Genomic DNA, 25,911 nt, shown 5'->3' with positions numbered 1-25,911 from the left:
ACTGTACACCTGTAACTTGTGTAATATTGCACATCAACTATACCTCAATTTAAAAAAATCCCATTTCCTTCACTGCCTATTGATATTTCCAGCCATGGGAACTTAGCCACTTTATTTCACTTCACTTATCCTTGGCTTCTTCAAATTTAACACTGGGATAAGAAGAGCTACTTCAGAGGAGAGTTATGTGAAAGTAGCTAATAGAAGCTCAGTCAGCCTAGAGCACTGATGACAGGGCATGGAAGAGGGGGCAAGAGACTTGACTTTGGAGCCAAACTGCCTGAGTGTGAATCTCAGCCAATTGCTACCTGTGGGTGAGTTACTTAATCTCTCTGTGCCTCAGCATTTGTACCTATAAAATGCAGATATTAATATTACCTACCTCATGGAGTTATGAGAATTAATGTATGTAAAACTTGGCCCCTGCCTACTACAGGGTAAGCAATAAAAAGCCCTGGCAGAGTTGGGTTGCGTTCTCACTACCCTGGCTGTTATCACCACTCCTTGGTGTGACGTTATCCATTTACTGGTGTTTCTTTAAGTGTCTGTGTTTGGTGGGAGTAGCGGGGAGGGTGGGAGGGGAATGGGAGGAAGAGAGAGCTATTCATTATAGCTGGACTCACAGCATATACTTTTGTTAAGATGCCTTGGGGCAAAGAAAATTCCAGAATATGAAAATATGGAATTTGACACTCAAAGTACTGAAACCCCAGGAAATCACCCTCCACGAGCCAGCAGCAAAAATCGGAATCAAAGAGCAGCGGAGACATTCCAGAGACACTTCTGCCTCCAGAATCACTCCCAGGTGTCAAAAGCATCACCATCAGTTCCCTCAGCCACCCCACTCCGCATGTGTCCTCACCTGTAACTACATTTGCAAAAAGGGTAGTTAGCCAGAAGGAATGCTAGGGGAAATCCAGCCAGCAGTTCACACCGGGTGGGCCATATTTAAGAGATACTGTCTTCTCCAGGCTGTGCCCAGAAGACAGTATCTTGACTGACAATATTTTACCCAGTTGACAAAATATTGACAGAATGTTGGCGAAATGTTGACAAAAAATATTTTTATGAAAGGCAGATATCCAGAAACTCTGGGGGAGCGGTATCCATGAAAACGTTTTATAGGCACGTCAATAATGAAACTGGTCATTTGAAAGGTTCTTGGTGGCAGTGGCACTGGTCTTACCAATATGGCGGCCACAACTCACACTCTTCAGAAACCCCTTCAGAAGGTGAGTTGGAGAGAATGACATCAATGACATCACAGGGCTAAACTTATCTGCACTCCAACTATGAACTGTTTGCAAATGTCAGGACTTTATTCCTAGCAGCAATAAGTTACTTACCTCAGAATGGATTGAGACACACCAGTGTGTAAAATAACACGGCTTAGAACTCCCACCTAGGCTGATACCTCCCTTTCGGAGTTGATAAAAGCAATGCTCAGAAAGCATAAATAAATTGCTTGAGGTCACACAGTCATCAAGTAGCAAAGCCGCCACCCACTGGAAACCAAGTCTGCTGATTTGAGGCCAATGTTCTTTTTACACAACACATCACATTTCATTCACATCACATTTCCTTCAGCTGAGGCCCAATGTGTAATTCAAGTGCACATCAGTTCCCTAGTGCTGGATGTGACTCACTTTCCCTCCAAGATATACACTATTGTCTCACTAGGAAAATCATCTATTCCCCATTTAGCCACTGGACCACCTCTTACCAGGTGGGTGACTATACCGCTCTTTCAAAATATATGCTACTTATTCTAAAAACTGACATTTCATGGTCACACATTAAGGTGCAAATAGACGTACCCTGGACCGAAAATGCATTTACAAAAACTGCGCTGAGCACTGTTTAGACAAAACTTTGTGTCTTTACAGAATTATTTATTGCAGCACAGAATCTTGAACTCCAATGACAAGGCAGCCTGCAGCAATGTTTAATATTACTTCACTTTTATTCAGGTGGAAAACTGACATTAGGACAGGTCTATTTTTATAAAAGACATTCTAGTTTTTCCAAAGGGAAGACACTTTTTCAAATATTATTCAAAAATAGGCATGGAAGTGTATCCCCAACTTGTGATATCAAGCAGTAACTTTGTATTAGCAGCTACAGCCAATGAAGTGTTTTTGCAAACATCTTAAGCATGCAGCAGGCCTGAGAAATGGGACTTTGCTAATAAAGAGGACAGACAGCTCAGGCCCTGCCATGTGTCCTAGGCATAGGTCACAAGAGAAATGAAGGATCCTCCCCACCTGAGTGAGTTGATGGCCACTTATTTGTTCAATATCTAGGCTGCAGATGTTGGAAAATGTCAACCATCAGAAGGAACAATGAAGCAACCGCTGCATCTTGACCGAAGCAGACTGCTAAGAGAGTCACGGCTGGGTGACAGATGGATGAATTTTTTTTTTTTTTATATCATACAAAGAGATATACAGACAAGCACAGAGATGTAGGCAAATACACTTGCCCGTTCTTCCCAGAGCCCTAGGCACACCTTGAGCAGTGCATTGAGTGTCCCCGTGCCCTGATGTCAGGGCAGTTTCCACCCAGGCTTTCCTCAGCCTGTCTGCTGGTCTTTCTTTGAATCCTTTATGCCAAGACTGGATTAACTGAGCAGCTGGCCACCTGGACTGCTTTCCCAGCAGCAAAGAAAGCCAAGTGGTCCAGACGCATTTGGGGGGTTGAGAAAGGGTAAAAAGCAACAGAAAAACAAACAGCCTGAACCAGAGGGGCACGAGGAAACACGGGGAAGGGCGTACCATGACTGCAGGACAAGGGTTCCATCCTGCCAGGCTTGCCCATGCTGCCTCTGCACTGTGGCCTGAGGGCTCACGGCCTACAGAGCACAAAGGTCTGGAAACAGGGTGGCCAGGCCAGGAGGCCCAGGTGAACTGGGAGAGAAGCAGCAGGGAAGCTCTCATGGTCCCCTCCCTCCTAAGCCTGGGGAGTGGGTCCCTCCCACTAGAGGAACACATGCCTAGGGCTAAGAGGGCAGCAGCCACTAGGAAATCAGCAAGATGAAACCAACCCCCTTGACCACCAGGGCTCCCATTAGGTAGGGGATTTCTTGCTCTTTGGAATAATAAAGAGTGAGTAAACCGACAGGAAATATTAGGTCCTTATCTAGCAAAGATAGAAACTTGCTAAAACATAAAATTTATTTTACTAAATTTTACCTACTTCAATTTTAGTGCTTTTTAATCAATAAAATAGAACCATCCAGGCCCAATGGGGAAGTTTTCCCAGAGACTTGATCAACTTGAAGCAACCACTATGATATCAGTTCAGCAAATAAGCAACTTTCACTGAGACGGGAAGACTGAATATCATAAAGACAGCAATGCTTCTCCCTGAAATAACGTATAATATAATGAAGGTGTAAGTAGAATCCTAGAGGGTTGTGTGGTTGGTTTGGTACAGTAGGGGTTATTTTAATGTATTTTATTTTTGGAACTGGGTGAAGTCATTTGATGTTCACATGAAAGAATTAGTCTCCAAGAACATTTTGAATTATGAGAAAGACGAGTAGAACATGTTGTGTTTGAGGCTGAGAAGGTCGTTGATTTGCCTTACCAGCTATAAAACTTATTTTAAAGTTTCTTTAATCAAACCAACAGGAGCAGACAGACAGATCAATACAGAATCCAGAAAAAGATCCTAGGATCCATGGGAAATTGACATGTGAAAAAATGGTATTTAATTTAGAAGAGAAAGGATGGCGTATTTAGTCCTTTCTCCACTAAATTAAAATGTAATAAGGTTTGGTAGATTTTGCAGGCATTGTTCACTAACCATTTTGAGGAAGCAGTTTTGGACCTCATCCCACGCCAAGTACAAAAATAAATCCTAGATGAATTAAAGGTTTAGATGTTTAAAAATTTAATAACAAAATGAAACTTAGAGATCTTAAGCAACAGAGGAATCTCCAAAACTATAAATAAAAAGCCAGTTTTGATTAGAAAAAGAAATTCCAGAAAAACATTTGAAATAATAAGTGATACCACAATGTCAAAAGATAAGTAACAGACTAAAAAATATTTGCAATCACATGAGAGAATGAGAGTGAAATTTCATTAATACATAAATTGATAAGGAAAAGGCATAGAAATCAGTACAAAAATGAACAAGAAATCTGATTCAAACCTCAAAATACAATCCACAGAAGAAAGTCCAAATGGTTAGTAAGTAAATAAATGAAAAGATGCTCAACTTCACCAATAGTCTGGAAGACACAAATTAAATGTACCATGAGGCGTCATATTTCACCCATCACACTGCCGTTAACTACAAAGAACACTAATCCCCAGTGCTGGTTAGGACAAAGGAAAAATGCCTCTCACATGCTGCTGGTGGAAACATGAGTACTAAGTTTAAGAAAGTAATCCGTAACACCTAGTAAAATAATTGTAATGTAGCATTATTTGTAGTGGCCTTTCCCCACAAAGAAATCTCTGAAAATAACCTGAATATCTATCAATTGCCAATGGCTAAACAAATTATGGAACATCATATTGCTGAAAATATATAAAATATGAAGTGTTACATACTTATTAAGAAAAATGAGTTAGATCTACAGCCATTGACATGGAAGGATATCAATGGTATTTTGTTTGTGAGAAAAAGCCAGTTATAAAGAAATGTATTGTGATGGAATATGCTGTCTGCTGGCCCAGAGTAAACAGTAGCATTTATTCCCACTGTTGTTTTTGTTCTTACTATTAGAGATAGAGGCAGACAGCTAAGTAGGAGACCATTGAAAGAGTCCAAGGAAAATGTGCAAAGAGTAGTTCAATGGTTCGTAGTTCAATACAGCCAGAGTACATAAAGAAAGGGGTGTGTGTGTGTGTATTTGTACATGACACCCTTACAGGGAAGAGGTGGTGGCAGTAGGAATGAGAGGAGGGGGGGATCTTGGAGGTAAAACCTGCAAGGTTATTAGTATTAATAATTAATAATATTATTGATATCAAGGATGGCTAAAGTTTCTGGATTAAATAACGATGCTGCTAACAGGAGGAGTTGGCTTGGGAGAAGGGTGTAAGATAAGGAGTTTGGTTGGGGACATAACAGTAGTTAACATTTAGTGAGTACTTATCTCTTATGACCCTCACAACACCCTATGCAGTTGTTACAATTACTTTTCCCATTTCACAGATTAGGAAACTGAAGAACAGAGATATTTATCAACTTGCTCCAGATTACAGAACTAACCATTGCTGGAACTGGGTTACAAATCCATGAAGAGCATTTCAAAATGGAGGCCATGGTCAAAGGCATTAAGGGTTGCCAAGAGTCTGGAAAGATAAATACTGAAAAAAGACACTGGATTTGGCAATTGACAGGCAACCTTATCCTTGACAGGGTCTGAGCTCAACAGCTTTAAGTGAAGAGCATACCAAAGAGAAAATGGTAAACACTGACTATATTTTCAAGAAATGCAACAGCCAATAGCAGGGGTCAGGAAGGTGGTTAGAATGACTTATCTCTGCTTGAAACCCTCCAAAGGCTCCTTCACTTTCTCAGAATAAAATAAAATCCTTATGTTTGCCTTCAAGGTCCTATCCGATCTGGCCTCCAGCTACCATTGTGGTTGTACCACCTGCCAATCTCCCCCTGACCTACGTACTGTGCTCTAGCCTCACCTGCCTGCTTCCTATTCTCAGCACAGACACTCTCCTGCCTGTGGGCGTCACACTTCACTGTGCCCTCAGCCTGGACCACTACTCCTGCTGTGTGTGCATCTCTTTGTTTAGGTTTCCATCATGTCTTCTGGTCAGAGGCCTTCCCTGATCAACTTACCCTAAACAGCATTCCTTCCACCCCTGTCACTTGCAGCCACTCTTCTTTCTTTAGTTTTCTTCATAACCCTCATCACCATCACCATATATTTACTTGTTTAGTGTTTGCCTTCTAACAACAAAATGAGCTCCATGAGAAGAGGGACTTGGTTTTTGTTCCTTAGAATACCTCCAGCAACTAGAACAGTTGTTGATACATGATAGGAGCTCAATAAAGCTTTGTTAAAGGAATTAAGTAATAAAGTTGGAAGGAAGTGTACTTCTTCCTACAAAGCCCATAATTTAATTGTGTGTGTATAATGTTCACGCACACACACAGTATTCAATTGAGCACAAGTTAATGTAGGGCAAAAACAGCACGCAAGCCTCATAGCACAGACAGTGGGTTGAGGTCAACCAGAAAACAGTTTGTACATGTGAAGAGGTTCAAATGAGATTCTGAGAAGAGGAAAGGAGCTTAGATTCATAAGAAGCGAAGTAAAAGTGAGGAATGAGTAATGTTTTATCTGAAGACAGGGGGTGAGGAAAGAACGAAAGAGAAAGTCATGTGGAGATAATCCGTTCTCTGGAGGGCTCAAAATGACAACTTTTTTTGACATTGATAAAATCCATAGATTTTACTCAGACTTGCACACTTTTACTTGTACTCATTTGTGGGTGTATTAAGTTCTATACGATTTTATCACACATGTATCCACCACCACGTTCAAGATACTGAGCGGCTCCATTACCACCAGACTCCTCATACTGCCTTTTATTAACAGAAGCCTCCCCCGCACCCCCGCCATCCTCCTCTACCACATTCTGCTGTTTTTGGAAGGACAAATCAGGTATTTTTCAGAGTTAGCTTCCCTAGAGGAAAGAAAAAGAGCTTACTATGTAAGCATCAATAAATGTGTTGATAATAGATTTGTTTCTTGAAACGTTCATGGTTATCTGAGGACATGTCTATAACATGTAGCAATTTGAGGGACTGTCTATAGCAACAGTAGGGTATTGGAAAGAACATTGGGCTTGGAGTCCAAAGACCCTGGTCCTATCACTTATTAGCTGTGTGGTTTTTGGCAATTCCCTTACGCTCTCAGAACCCTCTCAGTTTCTTGCCATAAAATGGGATAAATACACATTATGTTGTTACAAAAATTCTTTCCCTTAATGGATATGGAAATGTTTGGTAAATTGTTCTAGAAATACAGACTGCCCATTTCTTTTGTGCCGGAGTAATTATGTGACTCTGAGGTCAGTAGGCACTAATGTTCTTTCTGCTCTACACTGTTTTTTTCTCTCTTCAGTACGTTACTGGTCTTCACTAAAGCATCTTGATTTTACCTTTGGTGTCTCCACTGGCCACTATTACAAATAATCAGATAGAAGAAAACGGGAGAAATGTTCGAAGATCCGTCGTTAATAGAAGCAAGGGGCCAGGCATCTGATAGGAGGAAAGCAGCCAACAGCAAAGGAGTTACCATGGCTTTGGAAAATATTATCAAGGAACCATCACTTTCTAGGTGCAGAATATAATCCTTCAAAGGCTTGGCTGGTGGCATTCCAGGATAACCAAGAAAAAGAGTGGTTGGTCTCCATTTTAACCAGTGTTTCAACTTGTTCTAGTAGGTTTTCCCCATGGAAACACACCTCCAGTTTTGTAAGGCACAGTGGTGGGTATAGCGTATGCTTTATGAATGTGCTTTGGGGTCAACATTGCTGGAATGGAGCTCTTCCACAAACAAGGGGCAATCACACATCTGTTACAATTCTAGCCTGTGTCCCATATCTCATGGCCTCCCCTTTCATAAATTCCACTTCCTTAGAAAGCCAGCAGTGGCAGGTGAAGTCCTCTCAAACTCTGAACCGCTCCAACTTCCCCTTCTGCCACATCTCTCTGACTCTAGCTGGAGAAAGTTCTCTGCTCTTAAAGCTTCATGAAATTTGACTGGGCCCACCCAGATAATCCAGGATAATATCCCTATTTTAAGGTCTGTAACCTTAATTTTATCTGCAAAATCCACTTTGCCATGTAATGTGACAAATTCAGTTTCCAGGGATTAGAGTATGGAGGTCTTTGGGGTCCATTCTGCCTACCTCACTGCTTACAGCTCATAAAATGGCTACCATAAACCCCCTGTATCTGTGTATTTCATCACTCAATCCACGTTAACATGAAATTTCACAAAGTCTATCTTTCTTCATGCAGCTTTCATGCCTGTTATTAGACCAGAGACATTCCACTGTCAGTCTGCTGGAGTTGCTATAAACAAACGTAATACCGACTGGGTGGATAAACAACAAATGTTTATTTCTCATGTTCCTGGAGGCTGGGAAATCCAAGATCAAGGTGCCAGCACACTTAGTGTCTAGTAAGAGCTCGTCTCCTGGTTCATAGATGACCATCTGCTTCCTGTGTCCTTACATGGCCAAAAGGACAAGGAAGTCCTCTGGAGTCTCTGCTACAAGAGCACTAATCCCATTCATGAGGGCTCCACCCTCATGACATAATCACCTCCCAATCCCCCACTTCCTAATACCAACACAGTGGGGATTAGGTTTCAACATATGAATTTTAGGGGAACACAAGCTTTCAGTCTATAGCCTCTAACAAAATCTTTGAAGAGTCAGGTTCCTTGTATAACAGAGAATAATGAGCCCTTCCCCCTCCCCCCAAAAAGATACAAAAGAACATTTTTTAAAATGTAATGTTTCTTGACCTCTGTTTTGCCCATAGCAAGTTAAAAGCAAACCACAAATATAGTTACGATCTGCACGGTTAGCACTTTAAAAATTCCTTTCTTTATTATTACTATAGCAGTAATGTATTTGAACAGTTTTTTAAAAATGGTATGCTTAAATTGCTTATAAATAAAGGAACAAAGGAAGTACTTAAAATAACAATTCTTAACTCCAAAACTCTTTGTTTAATCTATCTATTTTTAAACATGGCTGGTCCTGTATATAGATATTCCATTACTATGTGTAATATTAACATCATTAAATGATATACTTTTTACAGGTGGCAAGGGAATCCTGTCAGCTTTGATGTGGGTTATATAGTGCAAATCACACGAAAAAGAATATGGAAAAGTGAAATGGAGTAGTTTCCAAGTAGGTTGGAAGCAAAGAAAGAATGATATTAAATTATCACCTAGGAAACCAGAGGTATAAATTTTTAAAGATCTCACCATTAAGGTCAGTTAGAGTTTAGTGTCAAGGTAAAAAATATATACCTGTGCATTTACCTCAGCTGTGTGAAGGAAGAGAAAGTCAGAAAAAAACAGAGCAAGAAGCAAGAAGGGCCCTGCCCTGGGCTATGAAGTCCGGCCTGTAGCTGCTCCCCAGACAGAAGAGGAGGCTTAGGAGGTCAGTGATGGAAGAGGTAGAGCTGCCCATCCTCACCCCTCTTATACTTAGACAAGTGACATTCAGCACCACAGCTGCAAATGCCATTAGGCAAATGGAAGTGAGCACGTATGCCTTTAGAAGTCTACACGATATTCTAATTCAGAAGCGAAAGTCTTATACGTCTGTGACCCTGAGTAATTGTTTTTGTACTGTCTGCCAAAAAAAAAATCACAGTAAAGTCATTTTAGACAATTCAGTCTAAACTCAGAAATGCTTTTATGAGGCTAATAAACCCATCTCTACAATGCTGTAAATTTGTATATTTAGAAGTACTTCTGAAAGCACATAACCTTTTCGGAAGTACACGCTGTACTTGTTTTTTGGAATGAAAGCTCTGCAACATGCCATGGCCAAAAGTAATAAAGTTGAGATTTTAATGTGAAATACTGAAAAACAGCTGCTTCTGTGTGGAAGAACCCCACATATCACTACAGCTACAGTCTGACTGTTGCAGGCAGTGGTTTTCCCTTGGGCAACCAGGGAAGGAAGGGCTCAAGTGGAAGGTTGTGGCATTAATTTTCCAAATATGACTCTGAATATATTCTTACTTCACCTCAGGTTAGAAAACCAATCAACCAACCAAAAATGACAATTCCATCCAAAGTTACTCATGTCATGACACATAAGAGAGTTTAGTGCCTATTGTTGGAAGCTGTAGGTTACAGCCCCTATCAGTCAAGGTCAATACCAAAGGGCAAAGAGCTCCAGGAAGCACTAAATAGAGCTGGAAAGAATTTTAGAGATCCTCTAATCCAGAGGTCCCCAATTCCTGGGCTTCGGGCTGCTATCATAACAAAGGAACTATGAATCTATAAATGCCACCAGCCTCACATGTAGCGCGCGCACACACCCACACACACACACACAAACACATCCGCACACAGTTGTTACATTTTAAACTATATTGAAATCAGTTATGTTCCCTTCTCCTTTCCAGGATAGTAGTCAAGTTCTTTGTGCAACACTGGCTCACAAGTTTGCATTTCTTCCTGGATTTTACTTTCTGAAACCCTAAGCTCCTTGGATGAATTAAGAGCAGGGAAGACAGATGGAAGCTTTAAGTCAAAGGAAGGAAGGTTTTCCATACTGAAAAAGATATGAAAGTCTTTTGAGATTGTACAGGAGACTGGAGGGAGCAATAGAATCAACGAGGTAGGGACTTTCCTAGGCTTCTAGCATGTCTGGTATGTCTGGGAAGATATACAATCGGACAACTAGGACTTTTAGACGTGGCAAAGGTGTCTGAGCTGTCACAGAACCCAGCTGGTCCACTGTATCACAGGAGGAGCCCAGGGATCAGGGGATCTGGACTGGCTGCCCCTCCTTGAGTGGGCAGGGCAATCCTTCTCTGACGGTTTCTTCCTGCTGCATCCGAGAGAACATTACCAAGCAGCACACGCTTGTTTGTCCTGGTTCTCTGGGTCTGCCTTCTCTCTGCTGTCTCCTGCTTGAGGTCTCTTCATCTACACCCTTCTTTGAACCAGACTGAAATGCTTAAAATTTTTTTTCCTATATACTTAATGAAATTGATTTTCCCTGTCCTTAACTTTTACATCAGAAGGCTTTTTACCATATCTATGACTTTCCCTGTACATCAATCAATTGCTTTTGTCTTCCAATGTATTACAACTGATTCTTTGTAAATTTCTTCTTTTTATCCTATTCAGATATAATTGACATTATATTAGTTTCAGGTGTATGACATAATGATTCTGTATCATTTCAAAATGATCCCAATAAGTCAACATTCATCACCTCAAACATTTACACATTTTTTTTCTTGTGATATGAGCTTTTAAGATCTACTCTCTTAGCAATTTTGAAATACACAGTACATTATTATTAACTATAGTCACCATGTTGTACATTACATTGCCAGGACTTTTTTTTTTTAAAGATTCCATCTACAAGTGAGATCATGTGCAATATTTGTCTTTGTCTATCTTATTTCACTTAGCATAATGCTGTCAAGATCCATCCATGTTGTCAAAAATGACAAGATTTCCTTCTTTTTTTCTAAATTAATTAATTAATTTTTGGCTGCATTGGGTCTTCGTTGCTGTGCACAGGCTTTTCTGTAGTTGCGGCGAGCAGGGGCTACTCTTCATTGCGGTGCGCAGGCTTCTCATTGTGGTGGCTTCTCTTTGTTGTGGAGCACAGGCTCTAGGCATGCGGGCTTCAGTAGTTGTGGCTCGTGGGCTCTAGAGCGCAGGCTCAGTAGTTGTGGTGCACGGGCTTAGCTGCTCCACAGCATGTGGGATCTTCCCAGACCAGGGCTCGAACCCGTGTCCCCTGCATTGGCAGGCAGATTCTTATCCACTGCACCACTAGGGAAGTCCTTCCTTCTTTTTATGGCTGAATAATATTCCATTGTGTTTGTAACATTTTCTTTATCCATTCATCCATCAATGTGAAGTTCCTGAGAAAAGACTCCCCACTTCTTCCCTAAAGGGGAAGGCATGGCACTCCACTCATACTGGATATTCCTAGAGGTAGTGTGGTTTCCTAACTAGCTGTGCATCAGAAACACATGAACCACTTATGAAATGCAGATTCCTGGGTCCCAGCCATAGCTCTTGATTCAACCCCTTTTACCTGCACCCAGCACTCTCCAGGTGATTCTGATGCAGACACAGGCTTAGGGACCTCTATCTACTCTAAGACACAGGCATGAACAAATCTACAAAGTAGTTTTAATTACAGCTAAAGATCATCATTATGAATGACAGAGCTTTGCTTCCAGCAAATTCTTTCTTTAACTGACCCTTTGATTCTCACTCCTTTCTATCTCTGGCCTCCTATTCAGTCCTGTCCTTTTTGCTCTAATAAATAACTGATCAACTCTATTGGACAATATATGTTCACTAGAGGCAACAGAGGAAACTCTTGTAGTCTGAGGAATAGAATCTACTGACCTCTGAAGTCCATCACAAATTAACAAAGTGTTGGGACTTTTTTCTTCTGAGATCACAATTTATTAATTGAAAGCACTGCAAAATCTTTATGTGACTTTCTTTCAAAAACATTCATTGAAAGGCTACTACACTTGAGGTGCTCTATCAGGAACGAGGCCTATGAAGGTGTGCTACTCTTTGTAACGTCCTTCATGAAGACCACAGCTTAGTAGTGAAGAGGAAAATGACCCTATCCCTATTTACACTTCTGCATCTGGCTTCTCCCCTACTGTGGTATTGTCAGCTGGCATTCTTTGAAATTCATATGAAAATGGTGTTGGGAGGAAATAAAAGAATTGAGCACATGATTACTCTTTTCTTTGGTATTTTTGGAGACTAAAAGAAATGAAAGTAAGGAGCTGGTAGCACTTCAGACAAAATTACCTTAGCCTCTAATAGGCAGCCCAGCTCTTTGCTAGGGTTAATTTTGTCTAGAGGACATTAACCAGGGAGTAAACTCTCTGTTTCTTCTAAATGCTGCTGAATGATCCAGTAAGCTAGAACAATGAGGCACCTGTGGGTTGTTCTTTTTCATTAAAAACTCTTTAATGGGATGGACTTTCAGGGATTTACTTGTGGTAAATGCTAGAATTTGGTCCACCTCATTCTGCAAAGTTCAATTTGTAAACTGTGCTTAAAAATAGGCTCCCGGTTTGAGCACACAATAAAAACTTCACAGCAGACTCTGAAGGATGGATTTATAGGCTATTCAGATTAGAAAGCAGGTAAGATTGTGACGTGTTTGCTGCATGGATGAATGTTTATAAGTGCCTGGAAGTTGGCAGAGGACTCCTGAGAGAACAGAGAAGGTCAACCAAGAGACTGTCACATTGGAAGGCCTTAGGCCATTACAGCTGAGAACGGGTTTGGACAAAACGTCTTCTGACCAATCTAGGGAATAAGAGCTGAGTTAGCCAGAGAGCTGGAAGGATAAAAAATATCGAGTGAGAGCAACTGTCAAGCAGTTAGCGAGGTGTGAAGCTCAACTGTATTGAGGAGAACGCTATCCTGATAGGAACTTTCAGAACGTTCCTAAGGAAGGATGAGTGGAGTAATTATTATTAATCACTCTATTAACCAAGTGCTACTCTAGGTCTTTTTAGAGCAACTGCCTCACTTCCCCTTATTTCAACACAGATCCAGGATCCTTGCCCTGAGCAGAAGGTAAGCAAAGAACTTTGCACAGGAACTAACTTCTATTGAAGCTCCCTATACATCAGAATTTAGATGGATGGTGACTGCCTGTGTGAATGATAACTGGTTCCCAGAAAAGACAACTCAATGCCAGCTTCTAGCTTACTTCCAGCATTAGTTTCTATTTCTCAGCTGAAGATTTATATATTTCAAGGCTTCCATTGGTAAAATGCCATAAATTATAGCCAAAACTCAACTCCTTTATTTGTTCATTCTAACAACACTTACAGCAAGCTACTTGAGGAACTGTATCAACAATAATATGAAGCTTTCTACTGTCATTTTATTTATTCATTTGTCCCACACATGCTTGCTGTTAAGTACCTTCTATGTGCTGGAACTGTACCAGGTTCTGAGGATACAGAAAAGAGACACAATTTCTCCACTCCTCAATCTAACAATTTAAAGGATGACATTACACAAATAACTAAAAGGAATGCATAACTACACACTGACATATATTGTATTAGTCAGGATGAGCTAAATTATGAGGTGACCACAAACAACGTCAGCATCTCAAAGCTTGCAACAACAAAGGTGTATTTCTTGTTCACAAAAAGTCTATACTATGGAACCATGCAATTCTCCAAGGCGGACAACAACTGTCCTCCAGGTAGGAACTCAATATATATATAGGAGGTAAAGGCAAGAGAAAATTGAGATGTATCAGACATGTAGAGTGAGCAGCACAGTCATACTGTATGTAAATAACCACCAGGCTCAGGAGATTAGAAAAGGCTCTGTATAAAATAATCCAGGCTATTATTATGTGCGAGAGAAATTCTAACTGCAACTACGTGAACAGTGAGGGACACCAAAGAGAATTCACTCATCCTATACCTTGATAAAATCAGACTCAAAGAGTGACCTTCTCATTAAAGATAGGCAAAGAGGAAAAAGATAAAATGCAAAAAATTCTGCAACCAAAAAGAAGGAAAGTGTCATATTTAAAATGAAGAGGAACTTCCTGCTTAAGAAAAGGTCTACTACAAGAGTCACAAAACTGTCAGCAATATAGCTTTGTGTTTCCAAAATGTAAGCAGGCTCTGAAACAAGAAAAGAAAGTAGTAGGACAGCAAGAAATTAACAAGAAGGTTCTTAAGACAGAGGAAGAGAAGAAAAGGGAACTAGATAAAATAAGAAGATACTATAAGAAAACTACAAATGTACTGGCAGAATTAAAAATCTGCCTGCAAAATTATTTTAAAACTTAAACAAAAATACAGAAAAATCAAAGAAATATGAAAATAACTGAGATGATCTTCCAGAATACAGAGGAAAAGGATAGAGATGAACATAATGATAAAGAGCATGACAAATTTTAAATGGAAAAAATCCCTTGTGTATGTATAACTGGTTGTCCCTGAGACACAATAACAGCAAATAATAGATTATTAAAACAATAATCAAACTCATAATAGAGTAGAACATTTATGAGTTTAAGAAAGTTCTGAGTCAACAATATATCAAATAATTAATGAGAAAAAGAGATCTCTTACAAAATCAATTAAAAAGAAACAAAACAAACAGCTGAAATAGAATGAAACAAAAAACAAGAAAACAAATTGTCAATAAACATATAAATCTATTATCTTCCTAGCAATGAAAGAAAATAATATCTTAAAGGACATTTTTCATTTGTTTAGTTGATTTAAACATTTTGAACTCATTTTTCCCAACTCTAGGAAATTTGTAGTGTAATATGTATTCTCGTACATCAATGATGAAAAATCATTACAGGTTTACTGAAATTCAGGCAACCTGATGTTGTATTTTGAAAGTCTTAAACCTTTGGGTCCTGTAACTACACTGCTAGGAATTTAGCTTAAGTAACCCACAGAGAAACAAAGAGGTATGTACAATGAATGAGATTCACCACAGTCTTATTTAATAGTAAAAAAGGAAACAACCTCCATATGTCCAGCCATCATTAAACAAATTATAATGTGTCCCAGTTGCAGACATGGAGAAGACAGGCATTAAGATCCATGCCAGTTTGGGGTTTGCCAAGCAGATGTAACAAGAAGGCAATACAACAAGACGGCTTGGGCTGCTGGTAGCGTGTGGTTGAAGGAAGGGGTCTAAGCTGGGTGAGGGAAGAGGAAGCCAGGAAGAGTTGCCTGCTAGTCAGGGAGAAATCTAGAAGATAACATCCTATGTGACAAAGTAGCCAAAGAACCAGTATATTAAAAAATAATTGAATGAGATTGCTGGAAAGGGGGACGTGTCATTTCAAAGGTGAAACTGTTCTGAGTGAAAACCAGAGAATGAACGGCCCTGGGAGTGCTTGGCTTGAGCAGAGTAAAAGAGGATCTCGGAGATGAAAGGACCATTTCTACTGACATTGAAGTTGGTGGGGAGGAGGGCAGGGCAGTGGGTGGAACGAAGGTCTGTGAACTAAGTGCCAGAATCTTCTGTGAGTGAGGGGGTATCTCTTCGTTTGCTAGGGGTGCCATAATGAAGGACCATATGCTGGGTGGCTTAAAAAAGAGAAATTTATTTCCTCACAATTCTGGAGCCTAGAAGTTTAAGATCAAGGTGTTGGCAGGGCAGGTGGCTGTTTTCTCCCTATGCCTTCACACGATCTTCCCTCTGTATGTCTGTGTCCTCATTTCCTTTTCTTATAGGGACACCAATCATACTGGATCAAGGCCCATCTGAATGACTTTATTTAACCTTAGTCACCTCTTTAAAGACCTTATCTCCAAAGGGAACCCTCCTACACTGTTGGTGGGAATGTAAATTGGTACAACCACTATGGAGAACAGTATGGAGTTTCCTTAAAAAACAGAACTACTATATGTTCCAGCAATCCCACTCCTGGGCATATACCCAAAGAAAACCATAATTCGAAAGAACACATGCATCCCAATGCTCAATGCAGCACTGTTTACAACAGCCAAGACATGGAAGCAACCTAAACGTCCATTGACAGATGAATGGATAAAGAAGATGTGGTACATATGTACAATGGAATATTACTCAGCCATAAAGGAGAATGAAATAATGACATCTGCAGCAACATGGATGGACCTAGAGATTATCATACTAAGTAAAGTAAGTCAGACAGAGGAAGACAAATATCATGATATCGCTTATATTGTGGAATCTAAAAAATGGTACAAATGAACTTATTTACAAAACAGAAATAGGGTCACAGATGTAGAAAACAAACTTATGGTTACCAGAGGGAAAATGGAGGGAGGGATAAACTGGAAGATTGGGATTGACACATACACACTACTATATATAAAACAGATAACTAATAAGGACCTACTGTATAACACAGGGAAGTCTACTCAATACACTGTAATGAACTATATGGGAAAAGAATCTAAAAAAGAGTAGATATATGTATAACTGATTCACTCTGCTGTATAGCAGAAACTAACACAACATTGTAAATCAAATATACTCCAATAAAAACTTTTAAAAAGTAAAGACCTTATCTTCAAATACAGTTGCATTCTAAGGTACTGGGGGCTTAAGACTTTGGTACGAATTTGGAGAGGGAGACACAATTCAGCCCATGACAGGAAGTGGCCAGGAGGTCGATAAGTAACAAAAACTAGAAGAAACAGAGGGGGATGTGTCAAATGAGATGAGCATAAATGAGGGAGAAATGACTTTTAGTGGCAGTGTAATGTAGTTAAGACACCAACTTTACCAACCCAATTCTATATGGAGTGGGGAAAAAAAGGCTCTCTGTTTGAGAAAGTGACCACAAAAATTACATCCTTAATGGTGAGGCAGGTGAGGCTGGAAGATAAAAGGAACATTTAGTAAAGAAGGTAAAAATTTAGCAGAAAAAAATTTCAGTCAAAATGGTATAACAGATTCACACTTTATCACACTCCCACGTCTCTAAACACATGTCAGTGAGACCAAATAGAAAAAGAGAAACAAAAATAACATAGCCAGGCTTTTCAAGAAGTAAATATCACCCTGGACCAGAGCAGAGCGGAAACATTCATGGCTAAAGCACAGTCCTGCTGAGCGCTAATGCAGATGCTAGCAGGCAGTAGACTGTTCACCATCTCTGGGGATAAAAATGCCCCAAGGACTGGGGATGGCCCCTCTTCTCTCCTTAGAGAAGCTAAAATAAAATCACTTCGCTTTTATGAAGTTTACCAATGAGCTGCACTTTACTAAACCCAGACGTCAGCTCTCAACCCTCATATTCTTTTTCCTACTGTTAACATTCTGTCTTTTATCACTCTCTTCTACTTTTTCCTTAAACCTCTTTGCAATTCTTTTACTCTTTCCTCTTGAAACGCTTTCTTCACCTGGCTTCATGTACTCCGTCCTTCTTCTCATATTTCAATGGTCTCTTTCTCATCTTCTTTATTGGCTCTTCTTCATCTCCCCCCCCCACCCCACCCAAACGTGGGCATAACCAAGAATGTGACCCTTGGCCCTATTTATTTTCTTCTCTGCTCACACCCTCTCCCTCCATTACTTCACTCATCTTATGGCCTAATGACCACATATTCAACTCCCAGATTAGATGTCTGCCCCAAACCCCAGAGCATATTCCCAACTTCCCACTTCACATCCCCACTTGGATATCTTGTAGGCATTCTAAATAAACACTTGCCAAACTGAACGCTTGCTCTATGCTGCTTCCTGTCACCCCACCCCGACCCCATATGGCCCAAAGCTGCTCTTCCCGAATTCTTCGCCATCTTAGTGAAGAGCAACCCAATCATCCCAACTGATTAGAACACAATTATTGGAGTGGTTCTTAATTCCTCTCTACCATATTCCACATCTAATCCATTTAGTTGAATCTTCAAAATACTTATAACCTCCATCACTTCCACCCAGATTGTTCGCTCCACTCACTCAAGCCATGCTGGCTCCCTTGCTGTGCCCCAAGTAGGCAAAGGTCCTTCTGCCTCAAGGCCTTTGCCCTTGTTTCCTCTGCTGAGAATTCTCCTCTCCCTAGTTCAGGTCTTTGCTTGAGTATCACTTTTCCAGCAAGTCCCTCCCTGATCATTTTATATAACATAACCAGGAGGACTATGCCACAGTCCAGAAAGTAATCGGTCCAAACTGGAAGAGAAAAGCAAATGGCCCCAAGAGAATGTCTTCAAGTGTAACAAACTGGGCTATGAAAGAGCTGATGACCCCAGTCATCAGGTGAAGACAAGCAATTGCTTTTATGTCAATGCTGAAAGCTGCAGCTGAGAATGTACGGAAATACTGATAATGTACAAGTCACACTCCAGCTGACTGAGGTGGATGTTTAGTGAGAGCAGTGAGGACCTGCAGGTTGGGGGCTGCCCACATGGAATACTGAGAGTTCACTAAGTGCCAGACCCTTGCTAAACACTTCAAAAGGATTCTTTCATTTAATTCTTATAACAGCCTTATAAAGTAGGTGTTTTGGTTATCTCCATTTTACAGATATATTGAGGAGTCTAGGTACAGTGCCTAAAGTTGATGTATTAAGAAAAAATTTATGTAGAGAAATGCAGATCAAAACTACAATGAGGTATCACCTCACCACCGGTCAGAATTGCCATTATTAAAAAGTCTACAAATAACCAATGCTGGAGAGGGTGTGGAGAAAAGGGAACCCTCCTACACTGTTGGTGGGAATGTAAACTGGTGCAGCCACTATGGAAAACAGTACGTAGGTTCCTCAGAGAAACTAAAAACAGAATTACCATATGATCCAGCAATCCCACTCCTGGAAATACACCCAGACAAAACTATAAAAGATACATGCATCCCTATGTTCACAGCAGCACTGTTCACAATAGCCAAGACACGGGAGCAACCTAAATGTCCATCGACAGATGAATGGATAAAGAAGATGTGGTACATATATACAATGGAATACTACTCAGCCATTAAAAAGAATGAAATAATGCCATTTGCAGCAACATGGTTGCAACTAGAGATTATTATACTAAGTGAAGTAAGCCAGAAAGACAAATACCATATGATATCACTTATATGTGGAATCTAAAATATGGCACAAATGAACGTATCTACAAAACAGAAACAGACTCGCAGACACAGAGAACAGACTTGTGGTTGCCAAGGAGGAGGCGGGGGAGGGAGAGGGATGGACTGGGAACTTGGGGTTGCTAGATGCAAACTATTACATTTAAAATGGATAAACAACAAGTGCAGGGAACTATACTCAATATCCTGTGATAAACGGTAATGGAGAAGAATATTTTTTAAAATGTATAGAAAAAAGAAAAAGATTTACATATATTACTTAGAGTTATAAAAGCAATTAATAAATGGATCATTAATAAGAGTAAAACCTTTTAAGAAATAGCACAAGCGGGCTTCCCTGGTGGTGCAGTGGTTGAGAGTCCGCCTGCCGATGCAGGGGACACAGGTTCGTGCCCCGGCCCGGGAAGATCCCACATGCCGCAGAGCGGCTGGGCCCGTGAGCCATGGCCGCTGAGCCTGCGCGTCTGGAGCCTGTGCTCCGCAAAGGCAGAGGCCACAACAGTCAGAGGCCCGCGTACCGCAAAAAAAAAAAAAAAAAAGAAAGAAACAGCACAAGCACAAGCATACTAAATTTCTCATATTTCATGGCGGGGAATCAATATACGTTGTTTAAAGTTAAATAGTATAGTACCTAATGATAAATCAAGAGATGGAAGCATCAGCACATTATCTGGGATGATTATGGAGGTAACCACAAGAACCGAAAAGGAAAATTGGAGACTGAGGATCTGGTTAGGGAAGGAGATATTTATTTTCTATATGATCATCTCTGTACTATTCAAATTTTATTATCAATACACACATTGCATTTATAATAAAAATTCCTTAGGTATACAAGTGAGGATTTGGAAAAGCAGCTGTGCAGAGAGTTGGGCAACAGTGGTGGCATGCAGAAATCGAGAGGGTCCCCAGCTGTTTGGAGGGAAGTAGCCAATTATCCAAGAATCAGCAGAGAAGACAAGTTCTAGAAGTAGGGGATCAACTCGGTTCAAGGATCTACAGAGTGGTGTCTCCTGCCCACCCCATCCCACCCCCTCAACCACAAGCCCTGTGCCATACTCAGTACCTCTGAGCATTGGAGGAGCTGTGGGGCCTTGACGTGAAATCCACAGTTTTCATGTGTGGTTAGTACTTCCTCTGGTCATTAAGCATATATACATATATATGTGATTATACACATATACTTAATGGATATTACACATGCCTGTAAGGGCAAATCTGCATGTTGCCCATCAGAAGACTGGGATCTAGGTGAGTAGGTGAGGCAGAGCGAAGGTTCCAGAAAGCAAAACCCTGGACCCTTTATCACAGCAACAGGCAAGCACACAACTTCTACAACTGAATTCTTCTCAGTCAGTCCTGGACAAGGCCATCTTCTATCAAGACTGCATTATTTTGATCACATGCAATTTTAAACAAAGCCATGTAATTATCATGCTGGACTACCATCTTAGAGCTGGTTGTCAAAGAAGTATTAGTAATATCCCAGCACAGGGCTCCGCAGGTGGAACATCTTACCTCAAAACAAATTTGAGTGCAGAGAACTCTCCTTTTTAAGGGAGCAAAGAGAAATAAATGCTTTCTGCGAAGACCCATAAATTGATAATTTACCTTAAGAATGAAGAATAAGGGAGATCTTACGGAAGAATGAAACTATTGAATCATTCTGTCGTTAAATGAATTACTGCACCTGATTAGTTTTCCAGTAACACTTGAAATAGAGAAAACGTTGTTGGCAAAATAGTAAAAGTCTGGCAGCTCAGAAATTTAAACATAGGCAGACATTCAGAAACAAACAGAGGCAACTTAGCACAATACAGAAGAATCCTTTGATCTAATCACTTCCGCTAGTAAACCCTACCATTTTTCTTCCCACTGATTTATTTAGTTTCACAGCATGAGCTCAATTAATTTCTTTTTTACTGAGATGTCATGTAAATTCATATCTTCACTATAAATATTTTGAAATGTCTAACAACTGTGCAATACTTTTTGTTAACCCTTTGGTACCTGAAATTACCACATGGACGAGAACATTACAAATACTTGGTACATAGAAGGCACTTAGGAGAGTGTTATTTCAATAATATGATACAATTAAATCATATCAAATGACTCTAAAGATCAGTCACAGTTTAGAAAGTGAGACCATGTTTACACTATGCAATAATATAAAACAGTTGGATTAAATGTCCAGCCAAGCAGAAAATTGTAAATGTGCATATAATTAAACTTTCGAGTAAAAAAGAGCAAATATTTAATAACGGAGTATTACTGAAACGCCAGATCACTGTGAAGGAATTTTGTTTCTGCAGTTTTCCCCTTTTGTATATTTCAGCTGCAAGTTCTCACCTAAGCAGCCTCTATGTTTCACCTATGGAGATGATACCTACAAATAGAATTGACAAAACTGACAGTTTACCTTTCCCTTCAGGTATTGCAAACAATCAGATGGCCAAGCGTAAACCATGATTCAAGCCCCAGGCAATTATCTAAGTATCAGGGGGAAAAAAAAAAAACCAGATGATCAAGGTCTTAGACTCAGCAAATCACAGCACTTGTTTTCACAACTCAGTTGAATTCATCCTAACCTTATAAATTTTGTTTTACAGAATCAGAATCATCTTATAGCCACTGTATCTGAAAACACTCCTTGGAACAGAGGGATCTGATATTCCACTTTAGCTGCAATTCCTGCCAAATTGAACAATGTTACATTTTCTTACCCCTTTATCTGGCATTCCTAAGCGAAAGTACTTGGGAAGAAGGACTTTGGGTACAAATGTGAGTAATGTAGAAGGATAAAAGACAGAAAGCAGTATTTTTCTTCCAACTTATTCTGGGGCATTTTATTTATTTTCAATCTGTTTTATGGTTAACTACTCACCAAGACCTCCACAGACACTGTGGGATGTGTATGTGAACTAAGAAGGCAAAAGAAATCACCAATTTAGTAAAAATCCACATTCCAGAAGCAGCCTGGCACGGTTGTTACGCACTCAGTTTCTAATAGCTACATGTACCTGGATTCAAATCCCAGCTCTGACACTCACAAGCCCCACCATCTGTAAAGCAGACGGAACAATACCACATCTCTCAGAGGGCTGGGGAGAGACGTCGACGACTGGTAATAAAATGAAAATGTAAAGCTCAGAGCATTGGAGGCCTGGTGCCTCCTAAGTAATCAATAAATAGCTATCGGGCTTCCCTGGTGGCGCAGTGGCTGGGAGTCCGCCTGCCGATGCAGGGGACGCGGTTTCGTGCCCCGGTCCGGGAAGATCCCACATGCCGCGGAGCGGCTGGGCCCGTGAGCCATGGCCCCTGAGCCTGCGCGTCCGGAGCCTGTGCTCCACAACGAGAGCGGCCACAACAGTGGGAGGCGCGCGTAACGCAATAAATAGCTATCGTTCCTCAAAAACAATTTAGTTTTTGGACCATGGTTTACTCTTTCCCGAGATAAAAAGTTATAAACAGTGGTTAGAATTCCAGGTTAGGCTTCCAAAGTCTATTTTACTCAGAACGTTTATAGCCCAGCATTCACAGTGCTGTAAAGCAAGCCACCAATTGCATCAGGTCACCAGCAGCCACCTGCACGAGCGTCTTGCCAGCCAACCTCCATGCCTACCCTCCCAGACCAGACTCTTCCTCCTTCAGAGCCTTCAGAGGTTTGGAGATGCATCAGAAAGAGGTGATCCTGGTGACACAAGCTAGAGCCCTGTGCCTTTCCCACAGAGACACTGCCACCCCCAGCTGTGGCTTTACAACCCCATGAACCTGGCTTCTTGGCAGACTTCCAGAGCTTGGCAGTGACAGGGCATCGCTCTGCCGGACCAAACAAAAGCTCAGAGCCAGACCCAGTAACACCCTTTTCCTTGAGCAGCTTTACGCTCCTTGTACGCAGCGCTCAGAACGTTGCAGGAAATCAATACAGGTTAATTAACTTAAAATTACAAATGGCCCCTCACGGCTGGCCTCCAGTCTCCTCAACGTGCTGGGTTCATTCTCGTCTCTGCGACTCGACCAGGAGTTTTCCTTTTGCCTGAAATGCTCTCCCTCCCATTTCCTCCAAGTGAGTCAATAATTATCCTTGAAGACCCAGCTCAGAGGCCACCACCCCCTTCCCAGCACCCTTTCCTGGCTGCCCTGAAAGGCAGTCTCTCTGCAGGGGGCACCACAAGGCTCCTCACCCTGCTCTGTCCCGCACTGAGTCCTTGTTAGGGCTTTCAGGCTCTCGTGTGCACAAAATCATCTGGACAGCTTGTGAACAAAGAAGATCCCTGGACTTCATGCCCAGAGACTCCATAATAGGCTGGGGAAGCATCGAAGAGGCTGCTCTGTTACAAGCTCCCCAGATGGATCTGATGGAGGAGAAGAAAACAGAGCATCCAGGCAGAGACATGGTTGCACTTACTGCTCTATCCCCAAATATAGTAGATGCTCAGTAAATGTTGTTAAAGGGGCAGGGGCATTAAGACAAGTGGGTATTCACCTATCAACAAACAAGCGTTTACTGAGTGTATACTAATTATACAAGTTTCTACCAACACTAAAGTGGGTAGTCGTCTAAATCCAATATGGAGCATGAGGTACATGAAATCAAACGGAAATAAAGGTATCCAAGATTTTGCTATTACCCTGCCACAGAGCCAGTTAGAACTGGAATTTGTCAGGCTTGTCTTTAGGCCAGTGGTTCTCAACTGTATCTGCACACTGGAATCACCTGGGGATTTCAAAATACGGATACCTTGACCTCCGTCCCCAGAGCTTCTGAATATATCTGGGGTTGATCGTGTGCACCAGGATGTTTAAAAGCCTCACAGGTGATTCTTCTTTGTGGCCAGGCTTGAGGCACTGCTGTGGGCTCACACAGCACACCACTCGCACCTCTCCTACGATACTTACTTTATACCTGCCTCGATTTCCCAAATCTGTTTACTGATCTCCCCCCTCACCTCTCACCAGATTCTAAGCTTCTTGAAGTCAGGTAGCAAGTCATCTTCCCCTTTTATTTCCCTGTAGTGCTCATGACAGGAGTCTACACTTAGGAGGAGTAGTGTTGTGATTTATAATAAAAAATATATATATTTGGTCTTCATCTCTGTTCTTTGTATGGAACATGCCTTGTTTCTAGTACAGACTCCTGAAACCCTTGGAATTTCCTAAGTGAGGAGAGTGATAAAGGTATATTTTGTTATGTTCATGTGGTGACTTTTGGAAAGCCTCTAGGTCACCTAAGGTTGGCGACTGATTGCCAGGGGGCCCTACCACTGGCCCTACCACTTGGAGTCCCAACTCCCCAACCTCTGGGGAGGGGAGAGAGGCTGGAGGTTGAATCAATCACCAATGGCCAGTGATTCAATTAATCATGACTATGTAAGGAAGCCTGGATAAAATCCCCAAAGGACAAGGTTAGGAGAGCTTCTGGATTGGTGAAAACATGGAGGTGCTGGGAGAGTGCGTGGAAGCTTCATGCCCTTTCCCCATACCTTTCTCTATTACAACTCCTCCATCTGGCTGTTCCTGAGTTATATCCTTTTCTTAGAAACCAGTAATCTCATAAGTACACTGTTTCTCTGAGCTCTGTGAGTCGCTCTAGAAAATTAATGGAATCCATGGAGGGAGATTGTTGGAACCCAGGATCTACAGCCCATTGGTCAGAAGCACAGGTGACAACCTCGACCTGTGGTTGATCCCTGAATTGTTGTGAGTGTGGCTGCAGTGTGAGAGTATAGGAGAAACACAGGAGGAAGACTCAGATTTTTCTAAAAAGGAGGGGAGCAGTAAAAAGTTTGTGGAATGAGGGAATGAGGATACCACTGGAGTGGACTGAAATCTCAGCAACCACGAGTGAGTTGGGCCACGAAACATTTCAAAAAACTCTGAACCGCAGCATGAAACAAGACACAGGATAAGAGCATTTAAAAAATAGTAACCAGGAACAAGGTGGCCCTTTAAGCACTGGGGAAGTTTAAGAAGAGCTTAAAATGACACAGACTCAACAGAGAAGAACAGCAGCTACAAACCAAAGGGAGCTCTTTAGGTACCTGGCATGGAAGAAACCCCGAACCATCAAATACAATAACTTAAACTGGAGCACGGCCTGTCTGGCGGTCAGCACCACGGACAGCGGCATCTGGAAGGCGCTATAAAGGAGACGCCAAAGAAACCACAGCGGGACTGTGACCCTGCATCCAAATCACCAATCAAAGCTACTTTCTTTTATTCCAAAAAACATGCAACACAAAGGAGATTTTAGCTGCTCTTGAGAAGAATGACTAACTTTAAGCTCTTATGGTAAGACCTTTCAACTAGGAGCATGTGCTACTGAAATGACAAATCTGATGTCTAATAAATAATAAAATTCTATAGTTTCTGGCCCTGTTATGAAACTTCAAATTTATAATCCTTTTTAGAAAGCCTTTTTTATTATTGCTTTAGAAAATGATCATAAAATACTTATTTTAGTAGACCCTAAGGATGTAACTGAAAATTTTTTTCAAATATAATAAGAAATATAAAAGAATATTAAATCTAAATGGATCAACTCTTCCATCACAAAGTTAGGGTTCAGATTCAGG

At 41.0% G+C, this 25,911-nt stretch overlaps 1 protein-coding gene across 3 annotated transcripts in view; it reads right to left on the bottom strand.

Annotated features, from left to right (window-relative positions):
- Nucleotides 1-25,911, bottom strand: part of KIAA1217 (KIAA1217 ortholog) — a 773,854-nt gene that overhangs the window by 639,400 nt on the left and 108,543 nt on the right. The window contains exon 1 of one of the 3 annotated variants that reach the window (XM_060006229.2): nucleotides 21,756-21,827. The exons of the other annotated variants lie outside the window; for them this stretch is intronic. The gene's annotated coding sequence lies outside the window, so the exon portion shown is untranslated. Of the gene's footprint in view, nucleotides 1-21,755; nucleotides 21,828-25,911 lie in introns of those variants that run through there. 3 annotated transcript variants of the gene reach the window in all.

This window comes from Delphinus delphis, chromosome 2 (genome assembly GCF_949987515.2).
Source record: "Delphinus delphis chromosome 2, mDelDel1.2, whole genome shotgun sequence".
NCBI classification, from domain to species: domain Eukaryota; kingdom Metazoa; phylum Chordata; class Mammalia; order Artiodactyla; family Delphinidae; genus Delphinus; species Delphinus delphis.
The sequence above is the reverse complement of the archived record's forward strand: the minus strand, read 5'-3'. Positions and strand labels throughout refer to the sequence as shown.